The 13,335-nt window shown below is 53.4% G+C and overlaps 1 pseudogene across 1 annotated transcript; it reads left to right on the top strand.

Annotated features, from left to right (window-relative positions):
• Positions 1–408: 408 nt before the first annotated feature.
• On the top strand, positions 409–1,129 carry LOC138846793 (U1 small nuclear ribonucleoprotein C pseudogene; annotated as a pseudogene). Its single transcript, XR_016225017.1, has one exon. The product of XR_016225017.1 is annotated as a U1 small nuclear ribonucleoprotein C pseudogene (transcript).
• The last annotated feature ends 12,206 nt before the right edge of the window (positions 1,130–13,335 follow it).

Raw genomic sequence — 13,335 nt, 5'->3', positions numbered from 1 at the left:
AAGGATATACTTTCTTTTTTTTAAAAAAAAAAAAAGGTCTATTCATTTATTTGATGGTCAGAGTTACACAGAGAAAGAAGGAGAGACAGAGCGAGAGAGAGACAGAGAGAGACAGAGAGAGAGAGAGTGTGTTCCATCCACTGGTTCACTCCCCAACTGGCCACAATGACATGAGCTGTGCCAATCCAAAGGCAGGAGCCAGGAGCTTCTTCCCGGTCTCCCATGTGGGTGCAGGGGCCCATCTTTTCCTGCTTTCCCAGGCCATGCCAGAGAGCGGGATCAGAAGAGGAGCAGCCTGGACTTGAACCGGAGCCCATATGGGATGCCTGCACTTCCAGCCAGGGCTTTAACCCACTGCACCACAGCGCCGGCCCCATCAACGAACACTTTAAACAAAACTTTTTAAAAGGCAGAACGGAGTGGCCAACGGCCTGCAAAGCAACATGCCCAAGTTTTACTGTGACTACTGCGATACGTACCTCACCCATGATTCCCCATCTGTGAGAAAGACGCACTGCAGTGGTAGGAAGCACAAAGAGAATGTGAAAGACTACTATGAGAAATGGATGGAAGAGCAGGCTCAGAGCCTGATCGACAAAACAACGGCTGCATTTCAACAAGGAAAGATACCGCCTACTCCATTCTCTGCTCCTCCTCCTGCAGGAGCGATGATCCCACCTCCCCCCAGTCTCCCGGGTCCTCCTCGCCCTGGTATGATGCCTGCACCTCATATGGGAGGCCCTCCCATGATGCCAATGATGGGCCCTCCTCCTCCTGGGATGATGCCAGTGGGACCTGCTCCTGGAATGAGGCCACCCATGGGAGGCCATATGCCAATGATGCCGGGGCCCCCAATGATGAGACCTCCTGCCCGTCCCATGATGGTGCCCACTCGTCCAGGAATGACTCGGCCGGACAGATAAGGAGAGAGGGGAGGCCTCTTCCTAGCAGTTCTGTATCGCTTGTTCTGCTTCACCAGGAGATCATGGTGCTGTGACTCTGGGTGTTTTCTAACAGCATGACAAAGAAGACTTGCTCCCCCTTCTTATCAAAGAAAGAATAGTTTTGGGGGGAAATAGGATTTCAAAAAGTGCAGTTTTCATTTGTATTGTGAAATGTGAAAATAAAATTCTCAACTCTTTTAGTTAAAAAAAAAAAAAAACTTTTTAAAAGAGAAAGATTGTATCTGTGTCTCCAGACAAGAAATGCACTCTACACTAGGCTGTTCCAATGCAAAGGAAAACATGAGAAAATACAGAGAGACTAAGAAATGCATGGAAAAAATGAGTCAAAAAATGGGTTCATTCTGGTGCAAAAAACAATTTTTTGAAAGCCATGCATAACTTTTTCTTTTCTTTTTATATTTAGACGGGCAGAGTTGGACAGTGAGAGAGAAACAGAGAGAAAGGTCTTCCTTCCGTTGGTTCACCCCCGCTCCCCTAATGACCAATACAGCCGGCCTTCGCGCTGTGCCGATCTGAAGCCAGGAGCCAGGTGCTTCCTCCTGGTCTCCCATGCGGGTGCAGGGCCCAAGCCCCTGGGCCATCTTCCACTGCCTTCCCGGGCCACAGCAGAGAGCTGGACTGGAAGAGGAGCAACCAGGACTAGGACCCAGCACCTATATGGGATGCCAGCGCCACAGGCAGAAGATTAACTGAGTGAGCCACGGCCACTGTCCCCATAACTTTTGCTTCACCCCTAGTTTCCCACACACTTTGTGAAGACCTCTTATCTGCTTAGGTTTCCAAACAGTTGTTCCCCAATCAAATGGTTTAAAATCAATTTCCACCCTGTGTCACATAAACATTTAAAAGATCTGAACAGTGAAACTGCTAAGCAAATTGAAAACACAAGTTTCAAGACTGGAAGGTTTTCTGTGCAACCAACATCAGAGTTTCTGGGAGACAACAAAGATACTCTACAAAACAACCAAAAACGAAACGCACAGTTCTTTAAAATGAGAAAGGTCAGAAACAGGCAATGAGCATTCAAGAGGAAGCAGAATGGTGTCTAAAACAGTGATGCAGCCCTGTCCCCTCGATGGCTTGGGAAGTGCGTCACAGACCAGAGATTATGGGAGAGAGACCCAACTGGCTGCCATGTTAACTGTATGACAGTCACGGGCATCCAAAAGGATGGGAGAGACGACGGACACTCACTCACTGCTGGCGGGAGCCCAGTAGCAAACTGTGCTCCTGTTTGCTCCATTGCTATAAGCCAGCGATCCCGCCAACGGCCAACCTGGTGCCGGCATGGCTTGGCCTACCACCAAGCAAGCCCTGCACAGCCAACCTCTCGCCCACCCGCCTCGGCCACTTGCTCACTCGACATCACGACTCGGACCGGCAGTATTTCCGAAGCTGCTTCCTCTCCAGCGTCTGTGTTTGTCTGCCCCCTGCCACCCGGACGGCTCCTTTCTAGAACAGAGCCAACTCCTGACGGTATTAAGTCACACCCTAGACCAGATTGACAGATGTAGCACTTGAAGAGCTTATCAGATACATGGGATTAACAGATGCCAATTTACCTCGGAATCAGCCCTTAAGATGTTCGGATCCGGCTGAAGAGCCCATGAGAGTATTTTAGGCATGGAAAGCCAAGACACTCTGGAAAAAAAAAAAAAAAAAACCTAAATGAAAGATCTCTGCGAGTGAGAGAGATCCCAGTGGAAAGAACATGCCATCAAAGGAGGAGGTACCCTTCTCTGAAGGGAATTTCCACTTTGACTATGACCTTGTCTAAATAAGATGGGAGTTGGCAAACTCAAAAGGCTTCCCTAACCTAGGCAACTCAATAGCCTAGAGTGATTACTGACCCCAGAAACAAGAGTGTCAATTTCTTAGTCAACAACAGGAGTCACTGTGCACTTCCTCCTCATGTAGGATCTCTGCCCTTCACGTGTTGTAAAATGTGAATTCTTCCTATAACTAGTACTCAAACAGTACTTGATGCTTTGTGTTTCTGTGTGGGTGCAAACAGTTGAAATCTTTACTTACTATATACTATATTGATCTTCTGTATATAAAGATAATTGAAAATGAATCTTGATGTGAATGGAATGGGAGAGGGAGCGGGAGATGGGAGGATTGGATTGCGGGAAGGAGGCAAGTTATGGGGGGAAAAAGCCACGGTAATCTAGAAGCTGTACTTTGGAAATTTAGATTTGTTAAATAAAAGTTTAAAAAAGAAAGAAAGAAAGATCAGTGCCCATATGGGCTGTTGGCGATGCAGGCTGGGGCTTTAACCCGCTGTGCGAAAGAGCCGTCCCCAATAAATAAAATCTTTAAAAACGAAAATACAATCAACTTTCTAAAAAAAAAAAAAATCCGAAGAAAGCGAGGAGGTGGTATGTTAATTAGCGTGACTGTGGTGGTAACAAGAAAATCAATCCTTTTAAAAAACACTTTTTATTACAGATATGTTGATTGATTTGAAAGGCAGAGTTCCAGAGAGGGAGAGAGAGGTCTTGCACTCGCTGTTTCACTCCCCAAATGGCCACAACAGCCAGAGCTGAGCTGTTCCGAAGCCTGGATCCGGAGCTTCTTCTGGGTCTGGGTCTGGGTCTGGGTCTCCCACACACACAGGCCCAGGGGCCCAAGGACTTGGGCAAATCCTCTACTGCTTCCCAGCCATAGCAGAAAGCTGGATCGGAAGACCGGGGCCCCTACGGGATGCAGGCACTGCAGGCCTCTCTCTCTCTCTCTCTCTCTCTCTCTCTCTCTCTCTCTATCACTATGTATCTCTCTCTACCTCTCTATCCCTATCTCTATCTCTCTGTATCTCTCTCTACCTCTATGTCATCACTAACTCTACCGCTCTGAACTCTGCCTTCAAACAAAGAAAAAAGAAAAAAATATCCCTGCCCTGCTGGAGCCCGAAGGAATCCCTCCCTCGCTCCTGATTGGACAGTAAGAGCAAGGGGGCGGGCCTGAGGCGCCTAGCGACCTGCGGGAAGCAGAGGCGAGAACTCTGGGAGAACTTGACCACTGGAAAGCGGGTCCGGGCGCCCGAGTCTCAGGCCCGTCCCCTCGTGCGTGGCCCGGGGAGGCCCGCTGCCCACCCACCGCCCGAGAGCACGCGGAGGACGGCAGCCCACGAACGTGGCCACCACGCCCTTGCGGCCCTGGATTTCGCGTTGTCTACGATGGCGCCCCCTGGCGCTCCACGGTGGCGGCGACCCCGGACTCTGGTGGCGGCTGGGGGCCAAGGCCGCGGCGAGGTCGCCAGGCCCGCCTGACTGCCCTCAGGAACCCCATAAATCGTCTTCTTGTGGCACTTCACAAGTATCTAAGTTCACCATTACAAAACGTCCACACACTACAGAAAACCAGCCTCCAGGCTGTGATGCCTCGGACCAGCCCAGAGAGCCCCCCAAACTCCCAGCACATTTGCTTTTGTAAAGAACAAGGCAGAGGAGTGGTCCCTCCAGGGCTGTCTCCAGGTCGCCGGCAGGGGCTCCTACAGACTGCTTCGTCCTTTTTCTTTTTTCTAGGACTGGAAAAAATTCGGCCCTTGAAGTCTGGGGCTTCAGATATCTGCTAGTCGTCTGGCTCGTCGTCATGGAACAAGCGGTACATGCGCACGAGCTCCCCGATGTCATGAGGCAGCGAAGCCCAGGGCGCAGAGGAGTCCAGATGGATGTTGTGCAGATCGGCGGGCAGCGGGTCCTCGGCAGCCTCGGGGCCCTGCGCCTGGGAGCCCCCGGGGCCCTGCTCTTCCTCCGCAGGCGCGCTGAGCTCCGAGCATGTTGGCGGCGGCGGCGGCGGCGGCGGCGGCGGCGGCGGCGGCAGTGGCAGCAGCAGCGGTGGTGGCAGCGGAGGCGGAGGAGGAGGCTGAGGTGTGGACTCGCTGGGCTGGCGGGGCTGGCCCTTTGGCTGCAGTTTTCTTTGCTGGGCGCGCTGATTTTTAAACCAGGTCTGGGGAGGAAGGGAGGGAGCAGGTTACTCCAGGGGCAAGGACCCCAGGGAGACCCCATGGGCCTCAGAAGCTCGGGGCCCTTGTGGCGTGGGCACGCTGGGCTCAAGCCTCTTTCTCAAATGCTGTGCCGGGCCCGGGAGGGAGCCGCAGGCATCAGGTAAAGGGGAGGGGGCCGGGCAGCCTCTGCCCTGCTCCCAAGGGATCCTCTGCAGCAGAACCTAGAACTTTGGGCACTAGGCTTTGCACCACAAAGGCTCACGTTCTGGGAGCTCGGTCTCTAAGGACACAGTACTGAGAGGTGCGGAGACCCTCGGAGGGGAGGCCTGGTGGGGTCATTCGGCCATGGGGTCGCGCGCAGCCGCCGTGGGCCCTGGGGGCAGTGAACCGGCCGATGGAAGACACCTCTCTCTGCCTCGAACTCGTTCAAAGAGATAAATACATCTTAAAAAAAAAAGTCGGTCTCATTGCGTCTCATCCAATACATTTAAACGCGCTCCCTGCACACACGTGTTGGCTCAGCCTGCGCGGGTGGCTCTCGGCTGGCTCCCCGCGCTGGGGCTGGGCGGCGCCATCCACCAGGCGCGGTCCTGGCCGCCACCGCAGGCCGGCTCAGACTTGAACTCTTGCGCCCACAACCGCCACCGCAATGCAGCCGCGAGGGCCCCGTCCGCCCTCCCGAGGGAGTCTTTCTTGTCAAGTGCCCACGCGCAGGAAGTTCGGGACAAGTCCCGGGGCAGCCTCTGCCTGCCAGCCTCGCAGGGACTGCGAAGCGCAGCGCGCGCATTGGCCATTGCCCTGAGCAGCCAGCGCAGCGGTGACCACAGCAAGTGAGTGCGCGGCGCGGAGGGCGCGGGGCTCAGGACATACCTTGATCACATACGCATCCAGATGAAGCTCGGACGCTAACTCTTGGACTTGGCTCCAATCTGGGCAGCGGCTGGTTTCTAAAACAGCTTGCAGCATCCCCAGCTGGTCGGGGGTAAAGGCCGTGCGGCTGCGGCGAGAGGACCTGGGCACTGCAGAGGGAACAGCAACACAGGCCTTTGGTTTGCTTTAAGCAAGAATCCATTGGAGTTCCTGATGCAGACATTTGGGGCGTGACCTGGTCCCCGGTTGCTCGGGAGACACCAGCGCTCTCTCTCGGGGTCTCTTCCTCTTTGCCAGGGTCTCGCAAAGGAATTTTGGAAAATGCACCCTGGAAGGCAGAGCCTGATCTCATGGTCATGCATTTTCGACGTGAGCTTGAACTGCACCAGGGGAAGATGTCCTGCTGCCACACACGTCCACACACACACACAGACACACAGAAACACACACATACATACACAAGAACACACACACATCCACCCACACACACACGCATACATACCTAAATGCACATACATGCATACATACACACCCACACACTCACACCCACACCCACACCCACACCCACACCTGCACCCACACCCTGTGAAGGCAAGTGCCAAGCTCCCAGTTTTCTCCCAGCTCATGAGAAAGACAGAGAGAGAGACAGAGAGAAAAAAACTGCATAGGGCTTTGGAGGAAGCCCTCAGCCATGGACGGGTTGGAAAGAGATGGAGAAAGAGCCGCAGGCAGAGGAGAAGGAGGCCAGAAGCACATGTGCGTGGTTAGAATGCAGCCACTGGGGCCGGCCCCTGGGAGGCCTTGCAATGCTGGGTTCCTATCCCAGAGTCCCAGTTGGAGTCCCGGCTGCTCCACTTCCCACCCAGCTCCCTACAAATGCACCTGGGAAAGCAGTAGAAGATGGCCCAAGTACTCAGGCCCCCACACCCACGTGGGAGACCCAGATGGAGCTCCCGGCTCCTGGCTTTGGATTTCACCAGCCCTTGGCCATTGCAGCTACCCATGCAAATACACATGCAAAGGAAATGTTTTTTCATTTTCAGAAGGCGCCTGGCATTGTGGCAGAGTGGGTAAAACCCACCACTGGCAACACTGGCGTCCCATATGCACACTGGGGCAAGGCCCAGCTGCTCCACTGCCTATGCAGCTCCCCGCTCATGTGCCTAGGGAAGCAGCAGAGGACGGCGCAAGTGATGGGACCCCTGCACCCATGTGGGAGAGCTTATTTTTATTATAAAACTCACATTCGAGGATAGACATTCTTTCTTTCTTTGTTCTTTTTTGAAAAAAAAAAAAAAAAAAGATCGATTCATTTCTTTGAAGGTCAGAGTTACTCCCCAACTGGCCACAATGGCTCGAGCTGTGCCAATGCAAAGGCAGGAGCCAGGAGCTTCTTCCGGGTCTGCCATGCAGGTGCAGGGGCCCAAGGACTTGGGCTGTGTTCTACTGCTTTCCCAGGCCATAGCAGAGGGCTGGATCAGAAAAGGAGCAGCCGGGACTCGAAGCGGCGCCCGGACTCGAAGCGGCGCCCGTATGGGATGCCTGCCCTTCAGGCCGGGGCTTTAAGCCGCTGCACCACAGCGCCGGCCCCATCAACTCACTCTTTCAACACACGGTTTTCAAAGAGAAAGATTGTGTCTGTGTCTCCAGACAAGAAATGCACTCTACACTAGGGTTTTCCAAGGCAAAGGAAAATGGGAGAAAATACAGAGAGACTAAGAAATGCATGGAAATAGGAGTCAAAAACTGAGCTCATTCTGGGGCAAAAAGAATGTTTTGGAACGCCATGCATAACTTTTTCTTCCTACCTATTTTCCCAGGAACTTTCTGAAGACCCCTTATCTGCATAGGTGGATTCCAAACAGTTTTTGCCCAAGTCAATGTTTTAAAATCCATTTCCATGAACTTTTCTAGGAGCCTTGCGTCACATGGACATTTAAAATATCTGAACAGTGCAACTCGGAAGCAAGTGGAAAACACAAGCCAAAGACTGGAAGGTTTTCTGTGCCAGCAACACCAGAGTTTCCGGGAGACCCCACTGGCTGCCGTGCGAACTGTATGACAGTCACGGGCATCCCAAAGGATGGGAGAGACGACGGACACTCGCTCACTGCTGGCGGGAGCCCTGCAGCAAACTGTGCTCCTGTTTGCTCCATTGCCAGAAGCCAGCGATCCCGCCAACGGCCAAGCCGGTGCCGGCATGGCTTGGCCTACCACCAAGCAAGCCCTGCACAGCCAACCTCTCGCCCACCCGCCTCGGCCACTTGCTCACTCGACATCAGGACGCGGACCGGCAGTATTTCCGAAGCTGCTGCTTCTCCAGCGTCTGCGCTTGTCTGCCCCTTGCCGCCCGCACGCCTGGCTAAAGGATGGCTCCTTTAGAGAAGGAAGCCAACTTGGCATGGTATGAAGTCTTTGATGGACCCTCCCTAAGTCACACCCTAGACCTGATTGACAGATGTGCCGCTTGAAGAGGTGAACCCCAGCCCCTGGCTCCCGGCTCCCCATTGGCACAGCTCTGACCCTTGTGGCCATTTGGGGCGTGAAGCAACGGAAGGCAGACCTTTCTCCCTGTCTCTTCTTCTCACTGTCTGCAGCTCTACCTCTCCAAGAATTCAATAACAACATCCTCAAACAACGATTTATGTTATTTGATTTTACTTTATTTTATTGGAAAGACCAGTGCCCATATGGGCTGTTGGCGCTGCAGGCTGGAGGTTGAACCCGCTGTGCTACAGCGCCGGCCCCAATCAATCCAATCTTTAAAAATGAAAAGACAATCATCCTTCTGCAAAAACATCCTAAGAAAGCGAGGAGGTGGTATGTTAATTAGCGTGACTGTGGTGGTCACAAGAAAATCAATCTTTTCAAAAAACACTTTTTGGTACAGATGTGTTGATGGATTGGAAAGGCAGAGTTCCAGCCGCGGCCCCGGCTTGCGCGTTGTCTACGATGGCGCCCCCTGGCGCTCCACGGTGGCGGCGACCCCGGACTCTCTGGTGGCGGCTGGGGGCCAAGGCCGCGGCCAGGTCACCAGGCCCACCTGACTGCCCTCAGGAACCCCATAAATCCTCTTCTTTAAGCACTTCAAAAACATCTAAGTTCACCGTTACAAAACGTCCACACACTACAGAAAACCAGCCTCCAGGCTGTGATGCCTCCGACCAGCCCAGAGATCTCCCCAAAATCCCAACACGTTTAGTTTTGCAAAGAACGAGGCAGAGGAGTGGTCCCTTCAGGGCTGTCTCCAGGTCGCCGGCAGGGGCTCCTACATGCTTCATTCTTTTTTTCTTCTTTCTTTTTTCTAGGACTGGGAAAATTTGGCCCTTGAAGTCTGGGGGTTCAGATATCTGCTAGTCGTCGGGCTCGTCGTCATCGAACAAGCCGTACATGCGCACCAGCTCCCCGATGTCATGGGGCAACGAAGCCCAGGGCGCTGAGGAGTCCAGATGGATGTTGTGCAGATCGGCGGGCAGCGAGTCCTCGGCAGCCTCGGGGCCCTGCGCCTGGGAGCTCTCAGGGCCGTGATCTTCCTGCGAAGGTGCGCTGAGCTCTGAACCTGGTGGTGGTGGGGACTCGCCGGGCTGGCGGGGCTGGCCCTTTCGCTGCAGTTTTCTTTGCTGGGCGCGCTGATTTTTAAACCAGGTCTGGGGAGGAAGGGAGGGAACAGGTTACTCCAGGGGCAAGGACCCCAGGGAGACCCCATGGGCCTCAGAAGCTCGGGGCCCTTGTGGCGTGGGCAGGCTGGGCTCAAGCCTCTTTCTCAAACGCTGTGCCGGGCCCGGGAGGGAGCCGCAGGCATCAGGTAAAGGGGAGGGGGCCGGGCAGCCTCTGCCCTGCTCCCTAGCGATCCTCTGCTGCAGACCTAGAACTTTGCGCGCTAGGCTTTGCACCACAAAGGCTCACGTTCTGGGAGCTCGGTCTCTAAGGACACAGTACTGAGAGGTGCAGAGATCCTCGGAGGGGAGGCCTGGTGGGGTCATTTGGCCATGGGGTCTAAGCCGCCTCAAACTCTTTCAAATAAATAATAAATAAATCTTAAAAAAGAAATTCTGTCTCATTGCCTCTCACACAATACATTGAAAGAAATACAATTTGGAAACGCGCTCCCCGCACACACGTGTTCGCTCCGCCTGGCCTGCGCGGGCGGCCCTTGGCTGGCTCCCGCGGGCTGGGCGGAGCCATCCACCAGGCATAGTCCTGGCCACCTGCTCACACTTGAACTCTTCTGCCCCAAGGCAGCCGCGAGCGCCAGGGGCAGTCTATCTTGTCAAGGGCCCACCCGCAGGGACTTCGGGACCAGCCCCGCGGCAGCCTCTGCCTGCCAGCTTTGCAGGGACTGCGAAGCGCGCGCATTGGCGACTGCCCTGAGCGGCCAGCACAGCGGTGACCGCAAGCGAGTGAGTGCGTGGCACGGAGGGCGCAGGGCTCGGGACATACCTTGATCACGCACTCATCCAAACATAGCTTTGCCGCTAACTCTTGTATCTTCTCCCAGTCAGGACAGGGGGTCGTTTCGAAAACAGCTTTCAACATCCCCAACTGCTCGGGGGTAAAGGCCGTGCGGCTGCGGCGAGCACACCTGGGCGCTGCAGAGGGAACAGGAACAAAGGGCTTTGGTTTGCTTTCAGAAACAATCCATTGGCCATCCTGATGCCGGCTTTGGCTCCAGCAGCCACTGCATGCATTTCGGGAGCGAGCCGGTAGACAGCAGCCCTCTTGGGGTCTCTCCTCTTTGCCTGGGTCTCCCAAAGGAATTTTGGAAAATGCACCGAGGAAGGCAGAGCCTGATCTCATGGTCATGCATTTTCGCCGTGAGCTTGAGCTTCACGAGGGGAAGATGTCCTGCTGCCACACACACACACACACACACACACACATACACACATAAATACAAACCCACACACACAGTAAGACACAGACACAGAAAGTCACACACACATACATACTCATACATACACACCCACACACCCATGACATACATACATACATACCTACACACACATACATACATAAGAACCCACACACTAACACAAAGACAGACACATACAGACACACACAGAAAGATACACACATGTACATACACACATATGCAAACATATATACAAACCCACACACAAACACAAACAAGACACACACAGACAAACACACACATACATACATTCATACACACCCACACCCACAGCCTGTGAAGGCAAGTGCCAAGCTCCCAGTTTTCTCCCAGCTCATGAGAAAGACAGAGAGAGAGACAGAGAGAGAGAAAAACTGCATAGGGCTTTGGAGGAAGCCCTCAGCCATGGAGGGGATGGAAAGAGATGGAGAAAGAGCCGCAGGCAGAGGAGAAGGAGGCCAGAAGCACATGTGCGTGGTTAGAATGCAGCCACTGGGGCTGGCCCCTGGGAGGCCTTGCAATGCTGGGTTCCTATCCCAGAGTCCCAGTTGGAGTCCCAGTTGCTCCACTTCCCACCCAGCTCCCTACAAATGCACCTGGGAAAGCAGTAGAAGATGGCCCAAGTACTCAGGCCCCCACACCCACATGGAAGACCCAGATGGAGCTCCCGGCTCCTGGCTTTGGATTGCACCAGCCCTTGGCCATTGCAGCTACCCAAGCAAATACACACACAAAGTAAAAGTTTTTTTTCAATTTCAGAAGGCGCCTGGCATTGTGGCAGAGTGGGTAAAACCCACCACTGGCAACACTGCTGTCCCATATGGACACTGGGGCAAGGCCTAGCTGCTCCACTGCCTATGCAGCTCCCCGCTCATGTGCCTAGGGAAGCAGCAGAGGACGGCGCAAATGATGGGACCCCTGCACCCATGTGGGAGAGCTTATTTTTTTTATAAAACTTGCATTCAAGGATATACTTTCTTTTTTTTTTTAAAGAAAAAAAAGGTCTATTCATTTATTTGATGGTCAGAGTTACACAGAGAAAGAAGGAGAGACAGAGAGAGAGAGAGAGAGAGAGAGACAGAGAGAGAGAGAGTATTCCATCCACTGGTTCACTCCCCAACTGGCCACAATGACATGAGCTGTGCCAATCCAAAGGCAGGAGCCAGGAGCTTCTTCCCGGTCTCCCATGTGGGTGCAGGGGCCCATCTTTTCCTGCTTTCCCAGGCCATGCCAGAGAGCGGGATCAGAAGAGGAGCAGCCTGGACTTGAACCGGAGCCCATATGGGATGCCTGCACTTCCAGCCCGGGCTTTAACCCACTGCACCACAGCGCCGGCCCCATCAACGAACACTTTAAACAAAACTTTTTAAAAGAGAAAGATTGTATCTGTGTCTCCAGACAAGAAATGCACTCTACACTAGGTTGTTCCAATGCAAAGGAAAACATGAGAAAATACAGAGAGACTAAGAAATGCATGGAAAAAATGAGTCAAAAAATGGGTTCATTCTGGTGCAAAAAACAATTTTTTGAAAGCCATGCATAACTTTTTCTTTTCTTTTTATATTTAGACGGGCAGAGTTGGACAGTGAGAGAGAAACAGAGAGAAAGGTCTTCCTTCCGTTGGTTCACCCCCGCTCCCCTAATGACCAATACAGCCGGCCTTCGCGCTGTGCCGATCTGAAGCCAGGAGCCAGGTGCTTCCTCCTGGTCTCCCATGCGGGTGCAGGGCCCAAGCACCTGGGCCATCTTCCACTGCCTTCCTGGGCCACAGCAGAGAGCTGGACTGGAAGAGGAGCAACCAGGACTAGGACCCAGCACCTATATGGGATGCCAGCGCCACAGGCAGAAGATTAACTGAGTGAGCCACGGCCACTGTCCCCATAACTTTTGCTTCACCCCTAGTTTCCCACACACTTTGTGAAGACCTCTTATCTGCTTAGGTTTCCAAACAGTTGTTCCCCAATCAAATGGTTTAAAATCAATTTCCACCCTGTGTCACATAAACATTTAAAAGATCTGAACAGTGAAACTGCTAAGCATATTGAAAACACAGTTTTCAAGACTGGAAGGTTTTCTGTGCAACCAACATCAGAGTTTCTGGGAGACAACAAAGATACTCTACAAAACAACCAAAAACGAAACGCACAGTTCTTTAAAATGAGAAAGGTCAGAAACAGGCAATGAGCATTCAAGAGGAAGCAGAATGGTGTCTAAAACAGTGATGCAGCCCTGTCCCCTCGATGGCTTGGGAAGTGCGTCACAGACCAGAGATTATGGGAGAGAGACCCAACTGGCTGCCGTGTTAACTGTATGCCAGTCACGGGAATCCCAAAGGATGGGAGAGACGACGGACACTCACTCACTGCTGGCGGGAGCCCAGTAGCAAACTGTGCTCCTGTTTGCTCCATTGCTATAAGCCAGCGATCCCGCCAACGGCCAACCTGGTGCCGGCATGGCTTGGCCTACCACCAAGCAAGCCCTGCACAGCCAACCTCTCGCCCACCCGCCTCGGCCACTTGCTCACTCGACATCACGACTCGGACCGGCAGTATTTCCGAAGCTGCTTCCTCTCCAGCGTCTGTGTTTGTCTGCCCCCTGCCACCCGGACGGCTCCTTTCTAGAACAGAGCCAACTCCTGACGGTATTAAGTCACACCCTAG

This window comes from Oryctolagus cuniculus, chromosome 18, assembly GCF_051225735.1.
Source record: "Oryctolagus cuniculus isolate XC-2025 breed Fujian yellow rabbit chromosome 18, ASM5122573v1, whole genome shotgun sequence".
Classification (NCBI taxonomy): Eukaryota; Metazoa; Chordata; class Mammalia; order Lagomorpha; family Leporidae; genus Oryctolagus; species Oryctolagus cuniculus.
The sequence above is the reverse complement of the archived record's forward strand: the minus strand, read 5'-3'. Positions and strand labels throughout refer to the sequence as shown.